Source organism: Aquila chrysaetos, chromosome 2 (assembly GCF_900496995.4).
Source record: "Aquila chrysaetos chrysaetos chromosome 2, bAquChr1.4, whole genome shotgun sequence".
Classification (NCBI taxonomy): domain Eukaryota; kingdom Metazoa; phylum Chordata; class Aves; order Accipitriformes; family Accipitridae; genus Aquila; species Aquila chrysaetos.
The window spans coordinates 37,181,509-37,203,346 of NC_044005.1; the positions used below are offsets into that span (position 1 = coordinate 37,181,509).

The window sequence follows — 21,838 nt, forward strand, 5'->3', positions numbered from 1 at the left end:
AAATGTTTCTGGTTACTTTAGTGTAAAGTAAAAGCAAATCACAATGCCTTTAAACTGAAAACCTGATCAGAGGCTATATCACAACTGTGTGATGCTGTGTGCTCTTTACTGTACTCTGGCCTTCCAGACTGAAAATGCAAAATCAAATTCTTCATAGCCTACAAGGAGTGAGATTTTCAAAGATGTGTAAGTCATTTGAAGATTTACAGTCAATAAAATTCATATGACGTAACCTGTACATGCATGGGTGTAAACAAGCATGCTTACGACCCTTCACATTGGCCTGGATAAACACAAGTCAGATTCAGCCCAGAAGCCAGGTAGCTACGTTAGCATTACATTGCATTTGACCTAATATATCCTGTCAGCACAGGCAAGTAGCCTTGGCCCACAACAGCCCAAAATGATGCACGTCTGTTCAGCCACAAGCACAGGCAGAGAAAGAAACTATCTGCATACATCTGTGTCAGCACTTCTTAAAACCCTAGCTAAGGCTTACACAGCTCCCACTTATCTTTCAAAATGCACTCCCACATGGTGCTTAAGTGCCTCCCCAGGCTCCTGTATACCCTTGGTCCAGCAGTGAAGTTATTCTGCAGGGATGAACCTTATTCTTAGCTCCCCCAGAGCTGCCATCAGTAGAGAAGGAGGCCGGTGGCGGCTACAGGTGGGCTGTGGACAATCCAGCATTAGACTCACCACCCAGCATGTTCCAAGTTTGGGGTTATACAAGGTCTCCACATATCCAAAAGAATCTTCAGTAGGTTGTTATCATAACAATAATAATTTGTAAAAAGAATGTTGGCAAGTAATTTAGGTATTCATCATAATTCATAAAAATGAAAAAAAAAAAAAAAACAAACAGATAATTCGGTAAAGGGATGCTTTTCTCACACAGTATTTGTCAAGAAACAGATATAAGACCATGAAACATGGATTGCATTAGAGATCAACATTCATCTCTGTTTGAATGGCTACTAAAAGGCTTATATACCACACAGCAGTGAATGAAGCCTTAGTAGAGGACTTCTAACTTTTCCTGCCCTGCTCAAGAATTGTCCAGTCCTATGTTTAAAAAACATTCAGCCATAAACAAAGCACTTTTTTCTGTTAAATCAATCTCCACTCAAGAGCTAAGATGAAGGCACAAAACCATACAGTGTAAATTGCTCTAGCATAAGGCGCTAAGTAGGGAAGTATGAATGTTCTTAGTTGTGATTTTGTGGCCCCGCACAGATACCATTCTATTAAACAAACCAGTTCCTCAGCTTATGGTTATTGTTCTGAGATAATGTGATATGACAAGTCCAGATGTTTGAAACTGTTGCAGCAATTCACAGACTGGGAGCAATAAATTATGATAAAGGACATATTTAATTCAATTCATAGTGGATTTGGCACTGTCAGAGGTATGGAATTTCTAGCTGAGTATAATACAGAAACCATTACATGCTCTAGGGAACTTTGAAAGTGAACTAGTGCAAGGCAGAGGACATTGTTGTAAAGCTGGAATTCTTTCTATCTGTTAATTAACAATCTCTGTATTGCATTGCTATCACATGTTGTATTACTCTAGATTTGCCTAGTCTTGAAACAATTAGCAGAAAAATTCTTTAAGAAAAATTCACCAGTGTTGTGTAGACTCAAGCTCTTTTCATCCCATTCTGAATTTCAGAAATCCATGTAAAACCTTTGACAGCATGATGTGGACACAAGACCAAAGACATTATACGGTACCCTAAAAACAACTTTTCTAAAGAATATGTTGTACATCTATTTTGTATTTGGCCACCTTTTATGTCAAGTTAATCCATGAAGACCATCGATCCAAGTAACCATTGACCTAAGTATATTTTATAGACCTGTGCACTGTGGGACCAGAAGACAACAATTTAACTTTCTTTGTTATTAAGGCTGTAGAGCCATAGAAGTGAGCTGCTTGTGTTTTCTCCTGACTAAGAGGAATTTTCAGTGCCACTACTAGGACAAATAACTATTCCTCTATAGACACCTGTATATGTGTGCACATATATATATATATATATATATATATATATATGTCTGTCCGGAGCTCTGTCAGAAATAAGGGTTTATTGAAATGCCTGAGCCACATGCATGCCAGGAGACATGAGAAAGGAGTTTTATTTTTACGGTGATGATTCTGCCAACAATCATGTTCAGGATCTGCACTATTTTAGCTTCTTCATTCCCAACAGATGAAAGGCTCAGTTCTATCATACAGCTGGGTTGGTTAACAGCACTATTTTTACAGACTTGTTTATATTATTCTTCCATCTGGAGGGATGGGTATTATTATAGAGTGAGACCAGACCTGTTCCATTACCTTTAGAACTGAAAAAAAATCTCATCAGACCACATCTCCCTCATCTCCTTCCTCTGTGTAAGAAACAGTGTTTCCTCCTATAATTTAGCCTTCTCATTCACTAGTTATAAAATACAAGACAGACAGTGAATTGCAGAATGATGAATCCAGTTTGTTATTCTGCACAGCTTCTTAGCTGCAAACAGGTCTGCTGGTATTTTTTAAGCACTGGTGCACAAGGCCTTAATGCAGATCATTCAGAAGAGCGTTGATATTTACCTGGCTCAGAATCAAACCATTCTGTTTTCTTCAGGGATGAGCAAGTCAGGCACCATCACAGGCCTCTGCCTTACCTCAGTTCCTTCAGTACCTTGCAAAAGGTTTGACATCAAGGACTGTTTTAGCAATAGAGCAAGTACTCTTTGGTATTTGGAGTTATCCCAGAGGATGCATTCTCTATCAACATTTTCTTTGTAAAACAGCGCAAATATTCAAATCATCAGAGGCATTCATCCCCTAGCCGCTATCAAAAAAGCCTAGCTTGAGCTTAGTTTCTATTTCAAAATTTGAATCATTACATTAAGATATTGCTTAAAAATGGAGACCGGCACCCTGAAATGCTCTCCCAGTTTGACAGTGAATCCTTAATAATGTCTCACCAAGGCAGTTGTGCAATAAAACTTGTGGGGAAAGCATTATACAGACGTGACTTCTCTGGCTGAATTCTGAGAATTGATGTGACAATACAGAAGTTGTTCTAAGCTCAAGATACATCATATCTGCAGCTCCATTAGGCAATTTCCTTTTTAAAAAAATAAAATAGATACATTTACTAGAATGTATTTTTGACAAATTCATGTTGTTTATGAATTTATTCTTCTCCCTGTTGTTACTAAGTAATAATTTTTTTCAGCATCTCTCTTGGAATCCATGCTTACAAATGCCTGGAATTTCTTTTTTTTAAATCATCCAGATTTTCAAAGATAATTATTCACACTTCAGAGACTAGTTTTATTATTGACTTAAGTATGCTGCACTAATTTTCATTAGGCCCATGCAATGTGACCACATTTTTTACCTAGGTATACTTCAACCTGCTTCTTCTATATTCAGGATTATTGTTTTGTCTCCTTTTAAAAATATCTATATCATAATTTTTTAAACTACACACAATGCCTGAAAATGGAAACAGAGAAATCATTCACCACTTTTTCAGCATCAACTGCAGTTTGCACTCTTGCCCTTGTAAATAAGCATTCTTTTTTCTTCCTCTTATAATGAATTTCTAGAACTTTGTTACATCCTTTGCTGCTCCTTAGCTTTACTTTCTGTGGAAATAATTTACTATTATACTGTTATGACGGCTGCTTTCGCTAGATGACAGCCCTTCTTCACTCCCTTCTTTGTCAGTTTGCCTTCCCAAAGACCTTTACATATCAGTTTCTCATGTTTTCTGAAGGATGATTTCTCAAGTAGTTTTTTCAGAGATATGTTTTCTTATAACTTCCTTACTTTAGACTAATAAACTATTTCACTGTATAATCACTTCCACTCAGCTTATCATCAGTCCATTCCTAAAGGAGCGATCACACTATTGGCATTAGCATTATCTGCAGTACTACGGAGCCCATGAGGTGCATCCTTAAGCTCTATGAGATTATTCAATAGGGAAGAATAAAGTACCTTGTATCATCTTGAAGTTGTAGAAACAGTATCAACCTAAAGTGCAATATATTTCTATGAGCAGTTCCTATATCACATTCTTCTCACCAAACTGTGAAACTTGGTGTTGCTCAGAAATTAACTGTGTTAAACATAACAAACAAGATGAAGCTCGATCTCCCCTTGGATATCCCCTGACTTATAACTCAATGGAACTTCATGAGGAGTTTTCCTTCCCTTCTCATCCTACCCACTGTTTATGAACAGTATGGATGAAAAGGGAATTTAAAACATAAAGACTACAGCCACCAAAGCACTAATTTTTACAGCAAGGTATGACTAGGAGCTCAGTCTCTGCTTGAGTTCCACAGCAAGGCTGGCTGTTTTATCACCTTGCTATCTGTAGGGAATGGTATACACTAGCTGTCAGAGAAAATCAGAAGTCATATCCAAGTTCAAATGGCCGTATTTCCACACCCATGACTTACTAGTTCTGTTATATTGAGAGCTACCATTTCCTCTTTTACCAGGGAAAAGACACCTTCTGACTGACAGTTCAAGGATCATAACTTCAGCAGCAAAAGATTTTCTTACTCTTTACTCTTAGCCGTTCTCCCCCTGCATACCTCACATCACCTTTAGCAGCACTTCTGAGACAGGCTGAGCAAAGCTGTGAAAATAGCACAACATCCTACTCACTGCCCCCATTTTGCTCTAGGCTACAGGTTTCTTCATATCTCTTTTCTGACTGGCAAGCTAATTCTAACTGGAGAGGTAACTATGCCCTTGATTAACCCTTTCTGGGCTAATTAGATGGAGTATGTGCATTGATGTGGGCATGTAAATAGACACCTAGTTATGTCAATATGTGCATGCATAAAGAAAGAAGATTTACGCACCTTTTGTATTGCATAACTCCCCCTTGAACGCCAAAGTATTCTGCATTCTGAAATCAGCTCTACCACACAGCATTCACTGATAATAACTGTTTAGAGGGAGCCTTGTTTTACTATCCTCTGCCATTTGTACAGCTATGTAGGGATGAGTTTTTTGTTCTGCTTTGAGAGGTTGTTCCTTTTGCAAAGGTCTATATAAGTGTTGCCACCCTGGTGCTTTAATGTCATAATGTTGTATCTGCTATTCTTTTCTACTACTTCAGCATGAAACCTATCAGAATTTGATATTTCAGACAGGAATTAGAGAATATAATGGAAGCAAACTAAAAACCACCACTCTTCTTAAATATTGCTAAATTGACATTATTTGTTATGGACTGTATTGCTGCTTACAGGCTACTGTTAAATCAGTTTCTCTGTATCTCCCTGAAATCACAGTCTCTGTGACTGTGGATATGTTTCCCTGGGGCGTAGACATGTTTCCTAGGTTCTTTGTTTGCAAATGTGCATTCAATATTCATAACTCTAACGATTTGACTTGTCTTGCAGCTCAGCAATGTAAGATGCAGTCACCTGCATTTGCAACTGTCTACCTTTGGGATGCAAAATGGATGGAATTCATGCTGTTCAGAGTATACTTTTCTTCTTCCAGATGTGCACATCATTACAGTTTCATTAGGACTCATTTAGACTTGAATAGACTTCTAGTTTCAAACCTTCTGACTAATATCCTTGACAAGCATACTTTTAGGCACCGATGACATCCAGAGGAAACCCTGAGCAAGTTAAAGATGATGGGCTTTGGAGACAAAGCTGAGGGGGACAAGGGCTCACATGGTGTTATCTTTAGTCTTTCTGGTCAAGGGTAAGAGCCCAGGAAGGAGCAGATGCATTCAGGTGCCAATGAATGCACAGCTACACAGCTCACGTCACCAGCAAAGACATGTCTTCTTTGATCACACTACTATGTTTGAGAAAGGAGGAAGCTTTGTACACTAATGCGCAGAGCCTGGGCAACAAAGAAGAACTGCAAGTCCAGGCCAGTTGTGGGGCTACCACACAAGCAGAATCTGGTAGACCTGATGGGATAGTGCACAAACTGGGACAAGGTCATGGATAGGCAAAGACTGAGAAGGACAGGCAGTGAACAAGAGGAAGGGGAGTCAAGGAGCTCCAGAAAGAAAGTGAAGATGTGTCTGTTGTGAGCCTCTTCGTCAAGACCAAGAGGAATAAGGAACACAGGATCCCAGGGCCTGTCATAGATGACTTAATCAAGAGGGAGAGCATGAAGCTTTCTAGAAGCAACTAGCAGAAGTCTCGCAATCACAGGCTCTCATCTTTATAGGTGATTCCACCCATATAGCCATCTACTAGGAAAGCAACAGCATTTTCTTGATGGCATTCATGGCAATTTCACAACACAAATGCTAGCAGGAACAGCTGGGTGATACTCCAGTTGTCCTGCTGCTCAAAACAGCAAAGAACTGGTGACAAATGCAGTGATAAACGCAAAGAGGAGGCTGAGAGGAATCTAAATGCAACTTATGGCTACTTGAAGGGAGTGACAAAGTTGATGGAGATGAACTTTTTCCTAGTCACAGCTGATAAATCTCAGGAAAATAGGCACAAGCTCTGATTTAGGAGGTTCAAACTGGATAGTAGAAAAAATGTTTTCACCAGGAAGGTGGTGCATCACTGGAACAATTAACCAGAGAGGCATTGAAATCCTCTGTCTTAGAGGTTTTCAAGACTTGAGTAGATAAAGCCATGGCTGATATAATTGTTTGGTAATAGTCCTGCTCCAGTGGGATGCTGGAGTGCAGAGCTCCAGTGGTCCTTTCTGACAAACATTTCTGTGATTCTATAACTGTATGAATCTTGCATAACTTTGCAGATTTCTTCTGGAATTGTTATTTTAAAGTTTTTTCCTTTGTCCTTCAGCACATTCTATCCAAAACAGGTCATTAAGAGCATATCTGATCATTCAATTTCTCAGCCAAGGGAATGAGAACAGATGAATTAATTTCTGCTGAATTAATACCTCACCATTGTTTTCTTTGGTAAGAATAGAATTTTTTTATCTTATTATTTTTTCTAGCTTTTTCAGAAAGTAGTTACATCATAACAAAGTGAATTACTAACACATTTTCCACATATCAAAACCCAAACATTTTGCTACTGGGCTATACCAAGTCTAGTTACATTAATCATCAATGTGAGGAATGTATTTCTTTTTGTTGTTCCATTATAGCAGAGACTGTTTCTGCACAGATATGTTGGACAGTGTTTCTCCCTAGGGAAGCCGGGGTGATTTTTATACTAGGCAAAATCAGAAATGTGTTTAGAAAATAAGACAGGATAAATATATATGGATTATATTGTGCAGAAAGGACAAGTCTGGAACCTTTTTTCTGGCTTTCCTTCACATCAAGGACATAATACTGCAGAACAATCTTCAGTAGTAATCTTAAGAAAGCAAAGGAGATGACTTATTCACAGTAAGCCAGAAGTATTGCCCTGAAAAGAATGTCAGCTCACAGATGCATTTCCAAAATATAATTATGTGTATATGTAACCTCATGCTACTGTTAGAGACCACAGACCTGTCTTTAGAAGCAGAGACGTTCATGAGGTTGAAGTGACAGCCTTTCAGGCAATTTGGCTCTGAAAGAACATGCTAAAGTGTACCTAGGACAGACTGGATAGAGGAAGTAATGGAAGCAGCAGCTTTGAGAAAGTCTCTGGTTTATCTAGTGGCTTAACTAACTGAAGCTTCTTGTGTGGTATGTCCACTATGCAGGAAATTCCAGCTCACTGAGGCTGATACCAATGTTATTATTGCATCAGATGTGTAAAAGGAGCAACTGTTTATACATTGTTCCGCATAAAAGAAAATGGTCTACATATCGAATAGCAGCATGGACAGGTTGTTCAAAAATTAAGGAAATAGAGAAAGGGTGGGTTTTCTTGAAAGATAAACATAGGTACTGATTTAGAATCATCACTGAAGTGGGTCTCAAATTTTCAAAATTTGTGCAAAAATCAGGAAAGCACTAGGAAGTGGATAAATCTGGCCCTTTTTAATTACTTTCAGCAGGAAACTCCAATCTTATTAATCAAATTATAAAGCACATACTTCACCCAAAAAATATGAGAATAGACAAGGACCACCACAAATTAAATAACTGTGGAAACAGCTTTCAGCTAAAGTTTACTATTCTCCTGCATTCCAAATATCTTCTGCATCACAACCTGGGATCAATATCTAGACAGCAAAATCTTATTAATAAATTTCTTCTTTAACCTCCATTTCATAAGAAAAGGGACAGGATTGGGTGATGTGCAAAGGATCACTATCAAACAGCGAAACTGCAGAAATTATTCATACGGATAAATTTATTACAGTGGACTATGATTTTTCTTGCATGTACTAATTAATCCCCACTTTCCTGCCACCAAACATGCAGTTCCTGTTGAAGTTGATAACTGCAGATGTTCAGGCTTTTTAAAACTCAGGTTGTCTTATCTTAGATGTTTCTGTTTACCTCCACTATAGTAATTAAGGGCTAGATCCTCAAAGATATTCAGGCACCAACATGAAACTGATGGAACGTCAGTGTCTAAATATTTTTGCAGATTTTATTCTAAAGGTAAGCCCACATGTTTCAAGAACATCTGTGCTTCCAGCAGTCATTTGACTCCCCACTTTCAGCCTACCAGCACTAATAGGCCATTCAAACATTCCTGGGAGGGAAAAAGAACACAAAGAATTCATTTTTTGGAGGCCAGTACAACCCGATGTTTTAATACTACATTATTAGTAAGAGAATAGATTTCAGAACTTGGAAATTCCCTCAGGAAATTCTGATACATTTACCTAAGCTTTTGGATTGAAATGGGTCTTGTCATTCATTAATACTTGCTGTCATATTTAATTTGAACACATTTGAAAGAGCTTACCCCACCAACACCACTTTCTGGCTTTGAAATGAGCGGATGTGAGTACACCTAATTTGTGATGGTAAATGAGTTTCACCTAACTGATTGCTGCTCCTACATAAGGGCCTCTCGGTTGGTGTGAACAATGCTGCGGGGGGAGATACGTCTCATTGTTGCATGAACATGTGCTGCATCGACTCGTGTTAATAAGCAGGCAAAAGTTTCCTTTGCCTCTCCCAGTAAGTCTGTATTTGCATGATAGCCCCTCCTCAGAATTTATTTCTCTCTATTTGATAGTCCAAACTTCTCAATCATGTTACTGCAGTCTTTCTCATTCATTCACTGGTTCCATCACAGCAAAACACTTAGACAAGTAGGCTTTTCTCCTTTTTAAGGCCTGTGTGCACAACTTACATGTCTGTCCAGGACAGCTGAAGATAATGAAGAGTTACAAATTAAATGGTAAGATATTGTGGTGGGTTTGACCTTGACAGATTATACAGTAACAGAAAACACCAACAAATCCTTACAAAACAGCAGAGTCATATTACACTACTGAAGAAAATAAAAAGGATACATACACATTGGCTGGATGCTAGGTGCCCACCAAAGCCACTCTATCACTTCCCCTCCTCAGATGGGCAGAGGAAGAAAAAATACAACAAAAGGCTCATGGGTCGAGATAAGGATAGGGAGAGATCACTCAGCAATTAACCATCACGGGCAAAACAGATTTGACTCTGGGAAATCAATTTAATTTATTACCAATCAAATGAGAGTGGGATAATGAGAAATCAAATGAAATCTTAAAACACCTTCTCCACACCCCTCCCTTCTTCCTGGGCTCAACAACTCACGATTTTCTCTACGTCCTCCCCGCCAAGTGGCACAGGGGGATGGGGAATGAGGGCTGTGGTCAGTTCATCACACATTGTCTCTGCTGCTCTTTCCTCCTCAGGGGGAGGACTCCTCACTCTTCCTCTGCTCCAGTGTGGAGTCCCTCCCACGGGCTGCAGTCCTTCAGGCACAGACTGCTCCAGTGCGGGTGCCCCATGAGGTCACAAGTTCTGCCAGCAAACCTGCTCCAGCATGGGCTCCACTCTCAATGGGGCCACAGGTCCTGACAGGAGCCTGCTCCAGCACGGGCTTCCCACAGGGTCACAGCCTCCTTCGGGCATCCACCTGCTCTGCTGTGGGGTCCTCCATGGCCTGCAGGTGGATATCTGCTCCACCGTGGACCTCCATGGGCTGCAGGGGGACAGCCTGCCTCACCATGGTCTTCCCCACGGGCTGCAGGGGAATCTCTGCTCTGGTGCCTGGAGCTTCTCCTCCCCCTCCTTCTTCACTGACCTGGGTGTCTGCAGGGTTGTTTCTCTCACATGTTCTCACTCCTCTCAGCCAACTGCTGTTGCACAGGGGTTTTTTCCCCCTTCTTAAATCTGTTATCCCAGAGGTGCTACCACTGTCGCTGATGGGTTTGGCCTTGGCCACTGCTGGGTCCATCTTGGAGCCAGCTGGTATTGGCTCTGTCAGACATACGGGAAGCTTCTAGCAGCTTCTCACAGAAGCCACCCCTGTAGTCTACCCACTACCAAAACCTTGCCACACAAAGCAATGACAGATACACGCTGTGCCAGTTGTGTGACTGGGCCGAATTCTGCAAGTTCTGATTTGGGCAGATCCCAATGGGAAATTTGCCTCCATGGACTGTGGAATTTTACTGACAATAAACTCAAGGTTTCTTTAATTTACAAATAAAGGTATCTGACTTTTTTAAGGTGATGACATTTCACTTGGCCCATGGAGGGCATTTCTACAGCCATAAGCCCTGTATGTTTGCCAGTCAGATGGCTTAAAGCATCTCTCAGAATTGCGTTCAGCTTATATTATTTTGAGACAAGTACTTTCGGAAAAGCTGAGAAGACCTAAGTGAATACAGCTTTCTTAAAGATCTCTCACACTCCATCTGCACACTTTCCCATCTCTTGAACCAGGATAGCAAACAGTACAGAGGAAATTATTTGTTGATGACAAAGGTCCAGTAGCTTACCCGCTTCTGCACTTACCCCATCATCCCTTATAGTTTGATCTTTACATCAGGTCTAACACGTTAATTTAGTCTCCCTTTAGTTCTGCTAACCTTGCTGCCTCATTTTGGGGGAAAAACTTCAGCAGCTACAGCTGCCACAGTTTTGCATGTTTGGTTTTAAACATCCAACTAGATTAATATTTCCTGGAAACTCTCTTAAGTGTCAGAACTTCTTAAATATTTGCGTAGTAAAAAGTGCTATCGTTCATAACCACAAAAGATTTTGTTATCTGCCAAAGAATTCAGAACTTTGTGAAAGCTGGGAAAAATTTATGCAAAGATGGGAAATTATTAATAAAGTATCACTGAGAATAATTAATATATATTTCCTATATTCAGCAAAAAATATTTGATCATTCTTATATTTTGGAGATTTTATAAGTCATAACCTTCCCTATCCAGAAGATAATCTTTAAGTAGTCTTTTCTTGAATGGGTACAATCACAGACAAGAATTTCATAACAGATAAGTATATTATACTGAGTTTCCACCAATCATTGTTGTAAGTCAATGAGATAAATAGAACGACGTAACATAATTTTCCTTAATTGAGCAACCACTAAGCTGTGTATTACTTTTATGATATGAAAGTATTTAGTCAACAGTTAGATCCTATTAAGATACAATTGTTATCACAAGAAATCTTATCTCAATACTTGGTGTCATCATGTGCAATGTCAGAAAGTATCAGCCACAGAAATATGGAAGTAGTATATATTATTGCTAACTCCAACTGCATGACTCTGGGACTAAAATTTTGGGTAAAAAATGTTAATTTAATAGCTTTTGTTCACCCTTTAGTATTTTTGCCCTCTCCTAACACCACCGGGACTAGAATATCACTGAGTGCAAGCTAAGGTACTCCTATATGCAGCACATTTTGATATGGCACTGCATCTACCATCTGTAAAAAGGATCAGAAATTAGGCAAAGTACATTCTAGGACAAAATATTGAATTTAAACTGAAAGAAAATCCCCAGACCACAACCACATTCCTAGTTGTTAGGTCATATCCTTATTAAGACGAAAACATCATTGGTTTTCAGGTGACAATTTCTCATGAAAACCGGAACCTGCTCCAAGCCTGGAATAAACAAATCCAGTGATGGCAATGAAGAGAATTAAACCTCAGTCCACTTTCTTTCATAACTATCAGTAGTAAATAAAAACCTCAAACCCTGAGGCAAGCCTTCAAAGAAGCCACTGCTTTGAGCTTAGCAGAGAAGAGACAAGGTCCTATACTTTGGCGAGGAAGCCTCCAGAGCTCCTTTCAACAGGAGAAGCACCAGGAAATTAAGATCCCCTCAGGTCTGGTGGTGTTACCAGACCACTCAATGGTGCACATTCTGTCACTTTTGTCTGCGTTTACTGTCCGTCTGTTGAACGGTATCCATAGAAAAGAGGGAATCCACCTCTCCTCATTTTACTATCCCACTCCCACTGCCAAGCATGCTCACCTTTCCTTCTCTCTTACCAAATCCCGTCTGCCCTTTTCTCCCCTGCTTCCAGTTTATTCCTATTCAGTTTTCCCCTTAAAGCACTCTGTTCCCAAGTTTACTTTTGCCCATAGAAGATTTTGGGAAAACCTCCATCAAGATTTGAGACCCAGTTCCTTCCAGATCCCTGGAATACTGTTCTCCCATTATGCCGACCAGGGATCTGCCAAAATATGGCCCCAATGCCCTGCCAGCCCATGCACAGGATTTCATTTCCACAGGAATCAAGTGTAGGCACAGGGGGGAAAGACTGGTGAACATACGGATCTGGCCTTGACATGAGGCTGGAAAATGGGATAGGTCTGTACTCCTGGATCGGTGGACGAAAAAGTGTTCTCATAACTATACTTTTAGACATTATTTAGAAAACAATTATGAGGATGAACATCCATAATGCAAACTCAATCTACATACTGCCCATCAAGCCTACTACATGCTAGCTTCTACATACTTCTACCTGGAGAAAAACATCACTGGTGAAGGGACAAATAAAGTTGTGATGCCTGCTCAGTTGTTCTGTCTTCAACTGAGAATGTTTTTCAGTTTTGAAGTTTCCAAAACTGTCCACTAAAAATAAGATTGCAACCAAAGTGATCCACAGTGTTCAACAACATGTCATCATCCTGCCTGCCAGCTTGCATTCGAAAGTCAAAAGTAGAAAAGACTCCATCTCATTACATTTTTCATCTATTTCATTTGTACCTAGAAATGGGAAGCAAAACAATGTATACAAGACAAGCCCATGCTAAGAGAAAAGTTCACTGTTTGAGATCCCATGTAAGTTCTGATGTGTTCTTATTTTCTCTCTTGGTTTGTCATCACTAGCTGAGACAGATGAAAATGAGCAAGCATGAGTTATAAGTTTCTGGAATATGGAAAGTACAAAAAAGAGCAATTTTTACTATCTTCTAGTGATGCACACTTTGCACATAATCTTGTTTACCTCAATTGCCACATTACTTACAGAATTTATGATAGAAAAGAACTCAAAACAACACATCACACATTACTTGATGCCTATTTCCAGTAATACTAAGAGATAATCATAACATTACCATGTGTGTCTCAGCATAATGAATTTTGGCTTGGATGAGGACATAACTTCAGTTAGAGAGAGACGCACAAAATGATGAAAATAAATCATGTGAGCAGCTGACAGAAACTGCTGCCAACCTACCTCACGCATACTCTGAAGCAAATCTGTGATAAAATAACAGCTACTACAGTGAACAAAAGGAAGTATATCTACTACCTGCTATAAAAAGAGGCATTCAAGCCTAGAAGTGTAAAGCAACAGTGTACTTAGAGCTTCCATCCCAAGGAAAATTTGGCATGAGGAATAAAAAGGCATTCCTATGTAGGGCTGGGTTTTAACAACAGACCTTAAAACACATGACACCATTTACACAAATGCAGTGTTATCACACCAGTAAAACCTGGGCCTAAAGGATGACATGCACATGGCAGGAGAATGTTCGTAACCTAGGGAGATAGTCAGCTATATAATACTGACTTCCCATGCCAAGTAGGAACGCTTAAAAAGTTGCTGCTTTTTTACCTTCTGTCTTGTTTACAAACTCTGATTTATATTGGCCTTCTGGAAACAAGTGCAGGGAATAAAGTCTGGGGCAAATACCAAAATTTCTTTGCATCTGGATGTCCTGAAAATTGGTCTAAGGACCTATGCCAAAACTCTTAATTGAAATGAAGCATTTTTAGTTAATTCTGTTTTGTGGCTAAATAAAAACACTGACAAACGAAGACAAACACGAGCAGTCTCCAACAGAGACACTACTGACTTCTCACTGTGAAAAACTTAGACTCTGTAGCTTTATTAATTCTCGCAAGCATATGTACATGTAAACACACACACAGACAGAACTCTGAAAAAGCTGGAGGACAGCAACATATTAAATCTGTCATCGAAAACCATGCTAGTTCATTCCTAACCCATTCATGACTAACAGAAGAAAAACAAACCAACCAAATCCTAGCTTGATTACACAACCAACGTTTCAGCCAGACCTCTATAATAAGGTGGCTTCAAAGGTCAGGCACACAAACTACGTTTTCAGAGGAGGATCCTACATAAGGATATTAGTTTTGAAAATATTAATTCACCTTACAGATTGCTAGTTTTCCATGAAATACATAACTAGTATATTGGAAATAAACATATGAGTTCAGCTCCTTTTACATGATTACATTTGAATCTTTCTCAAGAAGAAAAGCTCAATTTTAGAAACATTTGTTACCTTTGTTTAACTCAGTGGTGACAGAATAAGAGTGTGTTCATGTTAAAGCAGCTAAATTTTCTGGCTTCCCTAGGTCACAGACTGGAACATCTGAGCTGGAAGTCCAGTCTGGGAAGCATGAGTCTACAAAATCTACGGGGAAAGTAAGGAGGTGAGAACTGGTCCTAACACTAGCATCTGTTGCTCAAAACTGAAAAAAATCTGGACCACAGCTGAGGAAAATATCTCAGTCCCATTTCACATTATGGCAGGTCTTCAGGGAATAAAAACCTGAAAGGTTATCTGGCTAACTGAGTTAAGAAGGGGGCTCAAATAGATGATACTAGAAGGAATTTGAGATGAGCACATCTTATGAAGTAATTTACTATAGCCCAATTCAAATTTTAAATTCAGTCTAAAGTTATGGACTTTTTGGTCCTCCCTACTTTACTGTATGAATCCTGGTGTCCACAATGCCTGCATGCTGTGTTAATATTGAGGCTGTACATGAAATATAAGAATTTGAGTTCTATTTCTAACTTAATGGATAAATTCTCTCAGACTTCTCAAGTAGCATCTTGTGGTGGGTTCATTTTGCCAGACTGGACTTTACATTTTATCGTTTTATTGTTACTGTTGAGGTTTGCAATAATTTTGTTTTATACTTGCGTGGCAATGGGGATTTGTGGATCCACAGAAACAACAGACAACAATTTGTGAAAGTTTACAGCTAGAGTTAGATGTAAGTCCCAATCTGGATCTAAATTCACATGTTCCTCAAAATGAGAGATGCTACTGTTCTTGTGAAATGGATGTTAGCTGGGTTTCACTGTCCCCTTTAGGCCTTCCTAACTTCCATAATGTGTAAGTGTTGCAATAGAAAAAAATATTTTCAAACTTTTTCACATAAGAATTCGCACTAAGAGAAAGAAGGTTCTTATAACGACTTGTCACCAAGGACTCTTCTGTCATCCTGGGAATTTTAAAGAAAAAAAATTCCCTGGAGAACCTGTGAAAGTAAAACAAATAGAAACAAAAACATATTGGAAATTCCCTTACATTATATTATTTTAAAGACTGACAAGTCCTATATTTGGTACGGCAGAATCTTCATTGAAAAACCCTAGAAATGAATGAAAAATCCCACCCACAACTTTTCCTACTCTTCTGCTTTGTGGGGGTGCTGGTGAAGAATAGCTGCATCAGCACACAGAACTAACAGTCAAGGTATCAAATTCCTTACATGGTTTTATCACATATAGCTCTGTAACACCTGCTACAAATTACAAATTCTTCTGGGTTTTCTTCCCTGTGAAGAGGGGACTATAATGTCTTACTTGCAAAGAGTGATATGATTCACCACAATTAGATTCAAATTACAGAGTCAATAGCACCATAAAGGAATAATGCCCTACTATTCCTTTTAATAAGTATGAGCAGAAAAAATTTACATTGGGATCACATCACTAAAGGACAATCTGGTGTTTATTACATGTAACTGCTAGCCTTACAATGTGTGAGGGATGCATGTGAATATCAACACATCTGTAAAAGTTCAGCAGGTTGGATCCTTCTTCCTTGTCAACATTTTTGGACATGATTTTTATTGAATGCAGTTGGCTCTGTTTGGAAGATAAAAGCTAACTGCTGCTGAGAAATAAATTCAAGAGGAAAATCTTTATTGTCACCTCTGCCAAGAAGATAGATGGAGCTTCTTCTGGGCAGAACTTCCTGAAGAGCACTGCAGGTATTATTCGGTGGTGCTCTGCCTCTGTCCTCTTCAGGAAATGCCTGAAAGAGCTATTCCACCAACACAAGAGAGTCTCCAAACATTAAAATTCTGACTCCTTCATCAAATCACTGTTTCAGTCTGAATAACAGCTGTCTGTATCCTTGTTAAGTTGAAAGGAATTTATTTTACCTGAAGGTGTACAGAGCAAAAGGGAGGAAGTGTTGATTTAACACATTTTGTCCCGCATGATCATTGACAAAAGTTCTGGATATTTAGAGGGTACCAGGAGATACAAAGCTTTCCAATTTTGTATTCTCAAGCAGAAAAGTACTATTATGAGAATGCTATAATTAGACTAAATTAGAAGTATCACAGCTGTAGTCCTTTATCATTAACCAGGACACCATTTCTCTTGTGATTTCTTTAAAGGACATTGTAGACTTTTCCAGAAGGTTACTGACTCAGGGCAGGGCTTCTAGATAGTCAGATTCATCTTGGCTCTTCTCTCTCTTAAATCCAGCCTCTTCCTACTATTATTTAAGTGGTGGATGTAACTAGGCAAAGGGAATATCCTTTTTCACTGACCCTGTTCATTGATTTTTTTTCTTACAGTTTCTCAATTAATTGTTCAGGTAAAAAAATAGAACTTTCTTAGAAACCCGAGCGAATTGTAGAAATAAATTCTTACCAGTACTTTTATACTGTAACATAAAATTGGTAACTTGGTAAATCGCAACATCAGTAGTTATTCAAAACTAGGTTCATCAGAATTCTTTTCCCCCATAAAAAAACACTGCAATCAAAAAGTATTTTCAACACTTCCTCTCTACCTCTCTAGCATCTTCCTTCATTTGTTCCCTTTGAGCACAGCCCCTAAGTTCTTCATTTTCAGATCTGTAAAATGCACATAAAAACAGCTGCATACATGGTAAAATGTCCTGAGACCAGTGGCTAAAAAACTACTATGGACCCACTAATACTATGAACTTTACTGCCTGGCTCATTGCATCCTCCCTTGTTCATCCCATGAACATTCCTCGCAAAAGTTTTAACATTTAAAATACACTTAATGGCTTTGTTAACAGACATATTCCATCTGACAGGATTTAGCCTGAGTTTACCGACTGGCTGATGCACTTAAACCTCCTTTTCTGAGCACAGTCTGTGAGCCTACAATGCCTCATTGTTTGGCTCCTTATAGGTGATAATGAAATTGGCATTCCGTTCCCACTCCTGAATGGTTTCCATGAGACTTTGAAAAAGTTGTTTGCTACTCCTGGTATTATATAACCGTCTTAGTTTCAGCATGCATAAAGGCATGTTCTTGTCAAATACCTTATCTCAAGGATTGTATTAATAACTAAACATGAGTCATGCTGGGCATCAGACATGTTTGTGTTTATACATGATATACAGTTAGGACTTATTCTAAAAACCAGAGTTAAATCTGTTAGCTAAATGGATTGTCAATGCATTACCCTATGACTTGGGCAGCCCTTCATTTACTATGCAAGTGGCCCTGATGCACTTCTGTCTATAGATAAGCTAACATTACACTGGAAACTGAAGAGAGGATCACAAGCAGATTGCATTACCCTATAGAAATCTTGCCTTGTCCAGCTAAGCTTTAAATTAAGATTTTAAAACTGCATTATCAGTGCTTAATAAGCCAGGCTGCAAAGCACTGAGCTTTCTGACCCTAGTCCAGCAAAATACTGATCACATGCTTACCCTTAAGGACACAAGTAGTACCATAGATTTCAGTGGAATTAAGTAAGCAGTTTAAAGCCTACCTCTATCAGTAGCAGCGTTCAGTACTTTGCAAATTCAGTCACCAAAGGAAGCTCATAAGCACTGAGCAAGCAATACAATGACCTTAAGTGTATACCTACCATAAGAATAACAACAAATAACTACAACATAGTACTCTTTTTGTGAGATATGAGTGGTTTGAAAATAACAGATAATATTTTTTTAAATGCAGCTTAGTCAGAAGTAGAATATTCTATTAGGGAAAAAGAAAGGAGTCTTGTCCCAGTAAGCCAAAATAAGAGAAACAAATGTTCTGACAAACAAGATATAGATGCATACTTCACTGCAAAATATCAGAGATAATCACCAATTTACGCTGTCCCTGTCAACAGACAGAAGCTGCATGTGTGGTCCCAGTGCACTGAACTGCAACTATTGCAATGTTCTGGACAATCACATTCATATTTTAACGCTCTATTTAGTTACATTTATAAACTAGAAGTATTAAGAAATGCAAAGCAGCTACATTCCCACACAAAAGTCTCTGCCAGATATTTCTACAGGTGATGAAATAAATTAAACATTCAGCAACTTATTTCAATCTATTATGTTTGATACAATATCTTACCACGAAAAAGGAATATAATGAGGCTTTTCTAATCAAGAAATATGTGGAACCATGAACAGTTTGTCTATCATCAGACCTTCTCAAGAGGACCCTATTCTTCCATAGTTTTTTGTAGTTTCTTCTGTTATTTTAATATGAAATTACTAAATGAATCCCATGTATGAACTCTTGCCCTTTGGTGCTTAAAACAGGATTTTAAGCCTTTAGGACCAATAGTGCATCTCAGAATAACCCAGGCAAACACCTACCCCATGTTCGAAGTGCCTGAAAACACTAGCACATTCCTTCCTGGCTTGAAATGTACCTACATGACTGTAGTCTTGTGTCACTGGCATTCCTGAAATATTCTGGCCTGGGCAAAGGACATAACTCCCACCTGAGATCTCCAGAAAACCAGTGATTAGACCACCTGGTATCTAAATCCAACAGTTGAACTAAAGGCACACTGAATGACAGGATTAGGCTCCTTGCAGATACACAGTCATGGTGGTGACTGACAGCACTTTGTTAACTAGCTGGATGAGAAGGCATTCACACGGGATGTGGAAGATTTGAGATCAAATCACTCATGTCTGAATTCAGTGTCTCGACTGAATTCATGTCTGAATTTGGCCTCAGACTTGTGTCTGGATCAAGGACTCCTACCTTTCAGACATCCTTTCAGGAATCACTCAGGCCAAGTCTCTTTCAGCTTACCCTGCTAAAGCTCTTCTAATCTGTAAAGCAAAATAATTAGATTTTAGTTGGGATGGGGAGCAGAACTTGTGTCGCTTCTCTTGCAGACAAGTCTCTAACTGGGCTGAGGAGCCATCCCCTACCTACACTCAATGAACATTCTAAGTATCAAATAAAATTAACACTTTCAACAGCACACGCTGGTGTGTTTGTGCGTTGTGTGTTGAGTGGCAGGTCCCCAACTGCTGCATGCCATGTCAAGACAAGGGACGCCCCTGAGGGGCTGCAGCGCAGGGGCAACCTACACAAGGGCAGGGGTACTACACAAAAGAGCAGCAGCAAAGGACCAGTAAGAAGCTCAGAGCTGCAGACCAAAATCTGTACACGCAACACCAGCCTCCTGCACCACTCCTCGCCTCACTGGAGGAATTTGTACAGACCAAGTGTAACCCTCAATGAAAATGAGAGAAGTTGAGACTAGGAAGTGGGGAGGATAGGTGTTTGGCTGAAGCTGAGCCTGGGTAAGGGGGAGGAAAGCTGTTTCTTTGTTTAATTGTTTATGTTATTTTCTTCTTAATACACAAATTGTTGATCAGAAGTTTCTGTTAATGGGCAATAAATTAAGCACAAATTCCCCAAGTCTGTTTTAAAAGCCCCATGGTGCCCACCCGGGCAAAAACCCTGAATTCCTCCACAATTGTAGGTCCAGTCCCAACCTATCTCCATGAAGCACCATCTCATGAAAGGTAGGACCAAATTAACCATCATTAACACAGAAGCACTGATGTACTCATCCCTGTCTATATTTGTGAGTCAAGAAGTATTAGACTCAACATACCCCCATGACAGAGATGTGTAGGACATGTAGGCTCACTGTGGTGTTCTACCCAGGGTTTCCACATCATTGGCAACAGGAGGATAAAAGTGGTGTGCTGCCAGAAACATCTGTAATACAGGCAGGGCCACAATATCTGAACTTGTCTTTCTCATGGATTTATGCATCCATATCCCATCTTCTCTTCCACAAAAGACCCTAATATTGAGTGACTTTAGCTTTTCTTGGCCTATAAAACTAATCAGGTTTCTTGATGAGATTCTTTAATTATGACTTTCTCAGCCAATTTTAACCTTTATTGAGCCCTTTATTTTTCCTATAAAACAGGAGTCAGTTATGTTTACTAGTTCAGTACTGAGAACCATGGCCTGGTTTGTTTTATACTGCAGTCAGTATCTTTTAAAAAAAAACGTAGCATATCAAAATAAAAAATGAATTCAGACAAATAGCTTTTTTACATTAATAGGAAAGCTTAAAGTCATAGAGGCCAAACAGCGCCTACCCCGAGGTTTTGGCTCCAGAAGGTGACTAACTCCTTTTATGCAAATAAACAGACATCTATCTGTTCTTGCATCTATACCTCAATAAAATCTGTAAGCAGCACAGCTTAAAAGCTCCTGTGAAATACAGCACAAAGTTGTGAAAAGCAACATACTATTCCACTTCTTGCAGTAATTTCAGCTGCGGACTTAGAAGCCCAGCTGTATTATAATAAACAAACCAGCTGAAATCTGCAGTACCAAAACCATACAAGTCTGATCTGACTGTGCAGACAGTAGGCAGGCACACAGCTCGTCTTAACACATATTAAAAATTCTTGGCACCCTAATGCAAACAATCTGCAATGAAAAAATATCAGTATGAGCAATCCTCCAAGTCTTGCTTGAGATTCCCTTCTTTGTCCCATGATCAGCTTGTTGGGCTGAAATGCATACAGTTATTTATGTAAGTCTGAGACAACGAAGAAAACAAAACTCTCTCTCACTGAGAATATTTTCAAGCAGTCTTTTAAAAGTTTAATGCAAACACTGTACCAGTTCCCTTTGAACAACAATACTCATTATGTGCATCTGCAGCTATACACATGCTTTTGTATATCTTTGATGACTTCTAAGGAACAATCGTATTAAGCTTTGTTGGTAGCTACATGTTCAGTATTAGAATTTGAGCTGTCATTTTAATGAATTAAATCGCCAGGCAGTCAAAACTGCCCTAGCTTGAATTTGCTAAGAGAAAACAGAGGGAGTAACAGTTCTCAGAAGAAAATTTCCTTTTCTATAGAAATTATGTTTCATCTAGGGGGTGATTTTAGCAATGTATCTTCTCCTTAAATATCCACAGCTCTGAATGGCTCTGAGAAATGTAATAATGCCAGAAATTCTTTTACATTTAAAGTTTAATTATGGACCTTATTTCTATCTTCTTATACCAAACAGAACTTTTGGTAGTCAGTGGGAGTTCTGTACATCTACAGCCACCTCAGCAAACGAACACACAACCAATTAAAGATATACTGCCAAGTAGATTTGAAATAGCATTTAAAACATTTATATAATTGGAACTGTAAAGAAAATTT

The 21,838-nt window shown here is 39.1% G+C and overlaps 1 long non-coding RNA gene across 1 annotated transcript in view; it reads right to left on the reverse strand.

The window, feature by feature from the left end:
* LOC115338588 overlaps positions 1-21,838 on the reverse strand; it is a 187,311-nt gene that overhangs the window by 70,103 nt on the left and 95,370 nt on the right. The window contains exon 2 of the long non-coding RNA XR_003922439.1: positions 19,398-19,468. This is a non-coding gene — a long non-coding RNA (uncharacterized LOC115338588). The remainder of the gene's footprint in view (positions 1-19,397; positions 19,469-21,838) is intronic.